The sequence below is a fragment of the Dipodomys ordii genome, unplaced genomic scaffold (assembly GCF_000151885.1).
Source record: "Dipodomys ordii isolate 6190 unplaced genomic scaffold, Dord_2.0 Scaffold17, whole genome shotgun sequence".
NCBI classification, from domain to species: Eukaryota; Metazoa; Chordata; class Mammalia; order Rodentia; family Heteromyidae; genus Dipodomys; species Dipodomys ordii.
The window spans coordinates 15,946,980-15,956,312 of record NW_012267233.1 but is presented as its reverse complement, the minus strand read 5'-3'; the positions used below and the strand labels follow the sequence as shown (position 1 = coordinate 15,956,312).

At 41.9% G+C, this 9,333-nt stretch overlaps 1 protein-coding gene across 1 annotated transcript in view; it reads left to right on the top strand.

The window, feature by feature from the left end:
• The first annotated feature begins 9,097 nt into the window (after positions 1-9,097).
• Pdp1 (pyruvate dehyrogenase phosphatase catalytic subunit 1) overlaps positions 9,098-9,333 on the top strand; it is a 6,778-nt gene continuing 6,542 nt past the window's right edge. The window contains exon 1 of the mRNA XM_013012601.1: positions 9,098-9,212. The gene's annotated coding sequence lies outside the window, so the exon portion shown is untranslated. The remainder of the gene's footprint in view (positions 9,213-9,333) is intronic.

Here is a 9,333-nt window from a genome sequence, read left to right as displayed (position 1 = left end):
GGAATGTGGCTTAGTGGTAAAGTGCTTGCCTAGCCATGCATCAAGGCCTGGGTTTAATTCCTCCGTACCACATAAATATAAAAAGCTAGAAGTGGCACTGTAGCTCAAAGTTGTAGTGTTAGCCTTCAGCAAAAGAAGCTCAGAGACAGTGTCTAGGCCTTGAATTCAAGCCCCAGGACTGGCAAAAAAACGGGGGCGGGGGGGAGAGTTCATTTCTTTTTGGACAAGAGCATCCCTTTTTCTCTCTCTTGCAGTTTTTCCCTCCCACACCTCCCACAAGTTGTATAGTCCATTTTCAACATAGTGTCTAATAAGTACCACTAATTCATTTGTTCACCCCTTGCCCTTCCATTTCTATGCCTCCTCTTAACTCTCCCGAAGAGAGATAAATGAACAAACATAACAAAAAGAAAACAAAAACAGCAAAAAAGAAAAAAACCTTTTATGTCCTAGAGTTCCTTTCAATACATATTATTTTGTATGATCAGATAACACCTAGACATTGTGCCTTTCTGTTCCTCTCCTAAGAGTGTCCTCCCTTTGTCTCAGTATGTATGTGAAAATACTTTGGGGGAATAGAGGAACTGGGCTGGCCTCAAACCATGATCACTTTAACAGTACCTTCCAAGTAGATAAGATTACAGACCTGAAGCACCTTACTTGGCAGTTTCAGGAACTTGAAAGAACCAATTAGTCCACATGAATTGGGACTCCCTAGACTCAAAGGCAGGAGAAAATAAACATCAGAAAAAAGGGCACAGGAGGATGGCACTTATTCCAGAAATGAAACAGCAGTAACCCAAATTAAAGTGCAAGAAGAATAGCAGTTTGGGTTTAGTGCATGCTTATTACTTATTACTTCTGTTTGCAAGAGCCCTGTGAAGGATTATTAGCCATTGTAGACCGAATAGGCAGCTGTGGCTTGACAATAGTATGGACTGGGCCAAGGAACTGAATGGAACGTGCCTAACCTCAGTGTACTTTTGCTTGATCTTCACCCAAAAAGGATGGAACCAAGTGCTTAAGAGAGGTGATGCCTCTTATTTACAATGTTGTCTGGAAAGTTTGCAAGGAGATATTTAAACAGTCCTAGAAGTGCTTATGTTGGGAGGAACTTAGGACAGGTTCTTGTAAGGTCACTGCTTCCAGAGTTCAAGTAGAGAATTCCTAAATTTTTACACATCCTTTTGATATTTTCTTTTACTAATTCACCTTGAATCCCTTCCCTTCAAAGATGACACATACCCTAAAACTAGGGATCTAGTTCAAGAGTTCATGTGCAAATGGATGCAGCAAAGCTTTGCTACTGTAGGTTGAGTTCAATGAGGACGTGGGCACAGGCAGACTTCAGCATGATGGGGTTAAAGATTCTATTTCTGCTGACTTGTTTTGACACACAGATCCAAAAACTTTCTTCCTTCCCCTTGTGAAAAACTGGAGGTGGAAGAGGCCCTATATACAAAGGTTCTTTTTCTTAATCTAACACAAGTGGAAGGCTCACATTCACCAAGCCCAATTTCATCTAAACAGTAAGATTTTTATGGAGGGAGGTGGGTAGAAAATCCTCCCCAAACCAATTTCCATGTTGGCAGCAGAACTTTCCCCACCTACTTCACTCTCCACCGTGGGCACAGTTTTTCTCTCTTCTTCTCACCTTTCCTGAGTGCTCCCTCCAACACATTCAAGAAAAGCACTCAAAAGTTGCTTTCCAAAGTTGTAAAAGACAAGCACATACATACTTTTTCCTTTCCTGCAAAGTAATTTCTCCTTCATGCAGATGTGATGAAGTGGCTGGGGGGCCAGTAGCCAGAACCTCTTTCTATAGCTGCCTGGGTACCTTTTGACCTCACATGTAACCCATGCTACCAATCTTCTGGGTTTGAGGAACCAATAAATGAAAGAATATATAAGAGTAGACAAAGGCAAGGTTGCCAAGTTTCATTTTGCAATTTGAGAAAATACATTATAATGTGTGTTAGCATCATGACTTCATGAAGTAAAAAGAAAAAAAAAACAACAGAACACAAATGTATGTAACATCATTTCAGGCCAAATAATTTTTTAAAATCATTTAGTTAGTATATGGGAATTGGTTTTTTAAAAGTCATTTCCCCTTCCCATTTTACCACATGTCAGAAAAAATTCTATTCATATCCTGAGACATACATATGGAGATGCCAAGTCTAGGAGGCAGACTTTGTTGATATTTCTTCTCCACACTATAGGCAGACATTAATCTACTCCTCCTCCTCTAGTATTTGTGAATAACATCTGTTCTTTACCTAGTTTCCTAATTATTTCTGTTAATATGTGTCTAGAAACTAACTATACCACAAGTTTTGAAAGGCACAAAGATGGCCTTACTCATTTCTCTACTTACAGAATACCACATATTCTAAGAGTATTTATGAAATAAATCAGTTTGTAAGTCAGTTGAATATCAAGAAGTTTCTTTCTCTTGACAAAACTCAACAATGTATTTGCAAATTGGCCTATGTCAGCAGGCCCTGGAAACCTACATCTACAGATGAAAAGAAAATTACAAGAACATGCAAATGCCACAAGCACACAGCAGTGACCTTAAACTGAATCCATAACAATTAGTAAACATTATTGCTCAGAAAAAATAATCTCAAGGGAAGGAACTGGTTTGGAGTTGTATCCAAACATTGATAGTGACATCAATTTGTACATATTTCAAGTGAAAATATAATTTCCAGAAGCATAAAACAAATCGTCAAAAGGTAGGGTGATAGCCAAAAGCAAATGAGATCTTTATTCATTTATCCGGGTTGTTTATTGGTGAGTCATGAATCTGTGCTCTAAAACTGAACACCGAGCCCAGCAGTTCCCTGAAACCAGGAAAACATTTTCTAATTTATTTCCCTGACAAAATCTGGCAGTAGTTCAGCAATGCAGTAAAATCATATCCCTTAAAAATATCTTGGTAGGTTTCCCCTTTATGAGGGGTGGAAACACTTTTAACCTTTATCCATTTCCCCTAAACTTAAAAAGTACAAGGAAGTAAAATTATACCCAATTGTTTCTTGTACTAAGAAATCCAGAGGTGGTAAGGGTTATTATATTAGCTGTTATTTTAATTGCTTAGTATTAGCTTATGATTTATGGGTTTCCCTTTGGTAGTGTGTGTGACTACACCAAGTTGGTAGAGATGAAACAGTAGCAGATCTGATCATTGTACACAGGCTCAGAGGAAGAAGACCTGAAACAGAACTTTCCACTTAGGATATTTATTCTCCTAGTCCTCAAGATGAAAGGAATCAAACCAGCCCTGAGTGCCATACTTGAGCCTGTTGGAATTCAATGCCTCTGTAAATGCAGCATCATGCAAGACCAGCTTGCTGTCTCCAAGAAGACTCCCAATAGGTCCTTCTTGTTAGAATTCAGACCTTCCTGGAAGTCCCTCCAAAGCTGGTTTGTGTGACCAATACAATACCTCAGAAGGGATTGTATGACACTTTCAAGATTGTATGTGCACATGGTAGCTTCTCTCTGAGTCTCTTTCTCTGGGGAAAACCAGCTGCCATGTTGTGAGGGCGCATACCACCTGAGTTCAAGCTCCAGTATTAGAACTAGAAGGAATAAAAAAAGATAAGAATGTAAAGGGGGAACTGTTGGGTGGGAAACTAGCAAGGAAAAGGCAAAAGTAGAGGTTTATATGGTCAATATGATTTTTATATACATACATAAAAACAGAATAATAAATTCATTAACATTACAAAAAAGGGGCGAATAAGAGAGCACTATAAAGGGGGTAAATTTGATTAATACATTAGATCCACACATTAAATGTATGGACAGACAATGAAATCCTTTGTATAATTAATATATCCTAACAAATTCACTGAAAAGTTTTGGGTCAAATGAAACAAAACAATTATATATTCTAAATAAAAACTCCCAAAAGGAGTCAAAAGGATGATTCAAAGATGCTAATCCATTAGTTGTAGAATGGAGGAAGGAGTAACGAAAGAAGAAATGACAGGGGCTGGGAATGTGGCTTAGTGGTAAGAGTGCTTTCCTAGCATGCATGAGGCCCTGGGTTCAATTCCTTGGTACCACATAAACAAAAAATAAAAAATAAACTGATGATTTTTTTTAAAAGAAGAAATGGCAGTTTTTGAAAACTACCAACCCCCCCCCCCTCCACAACATTCTCCTCTACTGAATCCAAAAGACCCACAGCCCTGCTGATGCTTCATAGTAGCCTGTTCAGACTCCTGTCAAATATGGAGAAGAATTAAGGCCAGAAGGTGTTGTCTCAAACCATTAGTTTGCAGCAGCAAATTAACTTACCTAACACGAGGTATTATTATTTGCCAGCCATCACTCGGCATTTCATTTATGGTATCCCCAACTGTTACAATGTACCTCAGATTGAAAAAAATAAAGTCATTAAGTAATATTTGAAAGATTATCCACTAGTAAGATTGAGAGCCAGGATCTGATTTCAAGTCTTTGTGTTATCAACTCATATGTCACAAAACCAAGATACTCTAAGGGTTAAAAATCACAATCATGATACTGTACTCAAATAATTCTATAAATATTCTGATTTTACTGAGTCCATTTTCCTGTGAGAAACTAGACTATACTCCAATAGCTATTTTTGACATCCCTCTTTAATTTGCTTTCTTCTTTACTTCCTTGAACTTTGCTTTCTCCAGTTAATACTGCCTAAAAACAAAAGTAGCATTTTGAATTGAACACTAACTTTGGCATTTAGTAGATCCCATTGTCCATTTTGTACCATTTATCAATAGGATACAGACTGAAAACATTAGGTAGTCATCTAAAAAGATTTATATCATCTTCTTTCCAAGGGAAATAAGCCATTATAAACCACAATTGGTTCTAACCATAACCTGAATTCTGCAGTGTCGGGACAAGAATGGCTGCTGCTCACTGGTGATGAACCTAGCTATACAAAAATGCATCTCTGATTACCACCCAATAAGCATTAGTGGAAATCTTGCAATTATAAAGATACAGTTTAGCTTCAAAAGTATGAAAGTTTTTTTACACGTTTCACCTTTAATTAGTTCAATACAACTCTGACATACACTATTTGAAAACTTAAAGAATGGAATAAAAGCTGACATATTCATTCATTTATTCATGAAATAGTCTCAAAGCATTCACACTTAGTTCTTCATTTAAAATGAGTTCATTTATTCATTACTGAGCACCTATGGTGTATACTATTTTGGAAGACATTTTTTTCTTGCCTTTCTCTAATAATTTTATTTCAGTGCTACTTCTCAACACCTTCCACTAAGTATTCTTATAAGAAAGTCTGCAGCACAGCCGCAAGCCGCAGGTCCCTCCCTGGCGGTGGCCACGTGACTATGTGATGACTACACTTTTGAAGTACAGGTCCTTCTGGCAACAGGACCAAGGCCTAGCTGGAAGGGAATCAAGGTTGGGAACTAAAGAACTTTCTCCAGTGTACCAGAAGTTGGTTCCTCTGCTGGTGAGCTGGCACCTTATTTCTAATATGAATATCATTGAATCATGTAACTGCAACTAAAGAGCAGAACTTACACCCCTAAACAAGATTACTTCAAAGTTACCTCTTTGGGGAGGCTTTATTCTGATTCCAGAAATACCTTGACATTGAATCTTGATGACAAATCCTTTGACTATATTTAGTGGTGACAAATACCAGTGTTTTTCAGCCTGGATATTTTTCAGAAATACCCAGATCATTCAGAAGCGAGAAGAATAAGACGGGAAATGCAAGGCTTTTCTGGTATAAAACAACAACAACAATAACGTTTTGGTTATAGTAAGGACAATTTAGAATGTCCTGTGGAGATCTGAAAGTAATTAAAAGTGCTGTGAGGACCAGCTATACAAGCAGCAGAAGTAAGAAAATCATGATCTGAGACAGACCCTATCTAAAGAACTACTAAAGCAAAAAGGGTTAGGGTGTGGCTCAGGGTATAAAAGTGCTTACCAATGCTCTGGGTTCGTGTCATCAAAAAAAGAAAAGAAAAACTCTAAGGGCATTGTCAGTATGTCACAGGGGCTTGAGTATATGCTACTAACAACTTTTTAAAATATTTTAAAAGTAACAACTGTCTTTTAAAAATATTTTTTGTGCCACTACTGGGGCTTGAATTCAGGGCCTCGCACTTACCCTTGGCTTTTTCACTCAAGGCTAATAATTCTCTACCATTTGAACCTAACTGGAGATAAGAGTCTCACAGATTGTTCTGCCTAGATTGGCTTAGAACCATGATCATCCTATCTCAGCTTCTAAGTAGCTAGAATCATAAGTGTGAGCCACTGGCACCCACTAATATAACAACTTTCAAGAGGTCATTTATTATGAATGTAGAAATTTTGAAGTTTATTATTCATAACCATTAAGAGAATGTTGGTAGACTAAAGACAACAGAGAAATCTATTACATTTTTCAGGGTCCTCAGGTAGAAACTAATAATTTACTCTTAGCTTCAGTTAACTGGTCTCTATGATGGCAAAACTGGAGCTAGGAGGTGACACGCCTCATGTAAATTAATAGCCTAACATTCTTAGACTCTCCATTCTATTAGTAACATTAGCATCGAAAATATATTGCACTTAATATATTGCACATAAAATATATTGCATATAAAATATATTGCACTTAGCGGGCTGGGAAGGTGGCTCAGTGGTAGAGTGCTTGCTAGCATGCATGAGGCCCTGGGTTTGATTCCTTAGCACCACATAAGCAGAAAATGCCAGAACTGGTGCTGTGGCTCAAGTGGTGAGCACTAGCCTTGAGCCGAAGAGCTGAGGGACAGCGCCCAGGCCGAGTTCAGGCCCCACGACCCTCTCCCCCCCCCACACACATTGCACTTAGGGACCTGCCTCATGCTTTCCTATGAAACAAGACAAACAATCTAAAACACTGGCCTGACCCATTTCAAACAATAATAGCTAATACAAAGTATTTACTTTTTTCTTAGTAATTTATTAACACTTAACTACCTTTCTTAGCAACTCCCTTAATACAGCCCTGAATTAGTTTTTATTCCTATCTTACATATGAGAGAGCTGATGGACAGCAGACTGCAACCCAGCCAGCTTGAGTTCAGCTTGGCTCTTAATCTCTGTGATACACCATCTTATGCTTCCTCCATGAAACAAGAAAAAACCAGATGTGTGAGATAACAGAAAGTGAAGGAAAATAAAAAGCACTTGCCAATTTATGAGAAGCAGGAAAGAAGGAGTTGAAGTGAAACAGAGGAACCCATACAATTGAGGATGAAAGTCATTAGGCTAGCTACAAGAGTTCCCTGGGAATGGGAAAAGAAACACTTCTCTTCATTTAGAAAACAGAGGAGGTAGCCTGGAAGATCTAGAAGTTATGTATAATCAGTGTGGGGATATCAAGTTCTTCCTTTATATCATGAAAATCAAGAGTCAGAATAAAAATTCACAGTAGTGTCAATATGACTAGATTTGGGTTTTTTGTTTGTTTGTTTTGGTGCCGGTCCTGAGGCTTGAACTCAGGGACTAGGAGCTGTCCCAGAACGTTTTTTGCTCAAGGCTAGCACTCTACCATTTGAGCCACAGCTCCACTTCTTGCTTTTTTTGGCAGGGAAGCTAGCTCTCCTGGGCTGGCTTTGAACCATGATTCTCAGATCTCAGCCTCCTGAGTAGCTAAGATTACAGGCGTGAGCCACTGGCACCTAGCTTAATAAATGAGTGTTTTTTGTTTGTTTGTTTTTGGTCGGTTGTGGGGCCTGGACTCGGCCTGGGTGCTGTCCCTCAGCTCTTCAGCTCAAGGCTAGTGCTCTACCACTTGAGCCACAGTGCCACTTCTGACATTTTCTGCTTATGTGGTGCTGAGGAATCGAACCCAGGGCCTCATGCATGTGAAGCAAGCACTCTACCACTGAGCCACCTTCCCAGCCCTAAATGAGCGTTTTTTTTTATCTAGCCCACATCACTTTTTAAACTCTATTAGCTAATAAGCAGAAACATAATCAAGGTTAACTCCTATCAAGCTTATCCAGATAAGTAATCTACCTGATTACCATCTCCAAGGAAGTTTTAAGAGTGTTTGTTCCATAAAGGAACAAGGAAGATGCTTCCACTTGGGGACCTGTGGATGCAGATAAGTGCAGAAACCTTAATCTCATAACGAGGAAGCATATGTGGGTGGAGGGCAGAGTTCTCGGTGACTTCCACTGCCGCCCTAAGCCTAACTATCTCACAGTCGTGGAAACTGAACCTTAAAGATGGGAAATGAATCACATTACTGAGATTGATGGGAAGCGTTCTGACACCAAGTCCAGGGGCCCTTCTCGCTTGTGCAAGGCTGCCAGGACAAAGGGGAAAGCAGCGATTTCAAAGTCCGTCGGAGAACGTCACCACACACTTCCTCACCAAACTTTCTTTTTCTGGGACCTGCTCCTATAATCTGCGACTTGCTCACGAATGAATGAAGAAAATACATTTGGAATTCTCTAACGGCAGGGAACTCAGTTTCCTGTCGGTGGTCAGTCAGTCCCTCCCCAGGTCCAGCCTGGCGTAGTCTGCACATACCTAGGCGGCGAGGCGCGGGGGCGGCTGGGCCCCTCGGAGCTGCCTGGTACACCACGCTGTGCCCGCCGAGGTGCCAAGCATCCGCAGACGCCAACTAGGCAGGGGAGTAGCCCGCCCCTAGGTTCCTACGCGCGCAAAAATTCTGGGACCAGCCTAGGCGCTTCATCCTCCCCTGGCCAGCCGCCAATACAACCAACGCCTTCGCAGCCCGGGTCACATCAAAGCCCAGGCACCGCTCGGACCCACCTTCACCCGCTAACTGGACGAAGTCACGTGGGCGGGCTCGGGGAGCCAATGGGCGGCCTGCGCTCAATGGAAAAGATTGTCTGACCCCCATGACGTCACAAAGCTGGCGAGGCGCAGCGCTCCTCTTCCGCCCCCGCCCGCCCGCTCGCGATCCGCTCGCGGTAGCCCCGCCCACTCTCCGTAGCGCACCCAATCAGGACACGGGAAGCTCCGGGGCCTGAACGTGCGGGCGGGGCAGGGTGGTGGCCCGGCGAGGCCGGGGAGTTGAGTGGGCCGGCCGGGGGCGAGGTGCGGCGCTCCGGGGAGCCGAGTGGGGCTGCGCGAAGGAGCCTAGTGGTGCCGCCGCCGCCGCCGCCGCCACTTCACTGGGGGGGAAAAAAGCGGCTGTCTGTCTTCCGTGCCCGGTTGGTATTCTATGTCCCCGCCTCTAGTCGCCCGGTCCGGAATCGTCCTCCACGGGTCCCAAGTTGTGCGGGGGGACTTCAGGGCTGGGGTGCGCGGGGCGCGTCCCGGGCGACAGCCGCG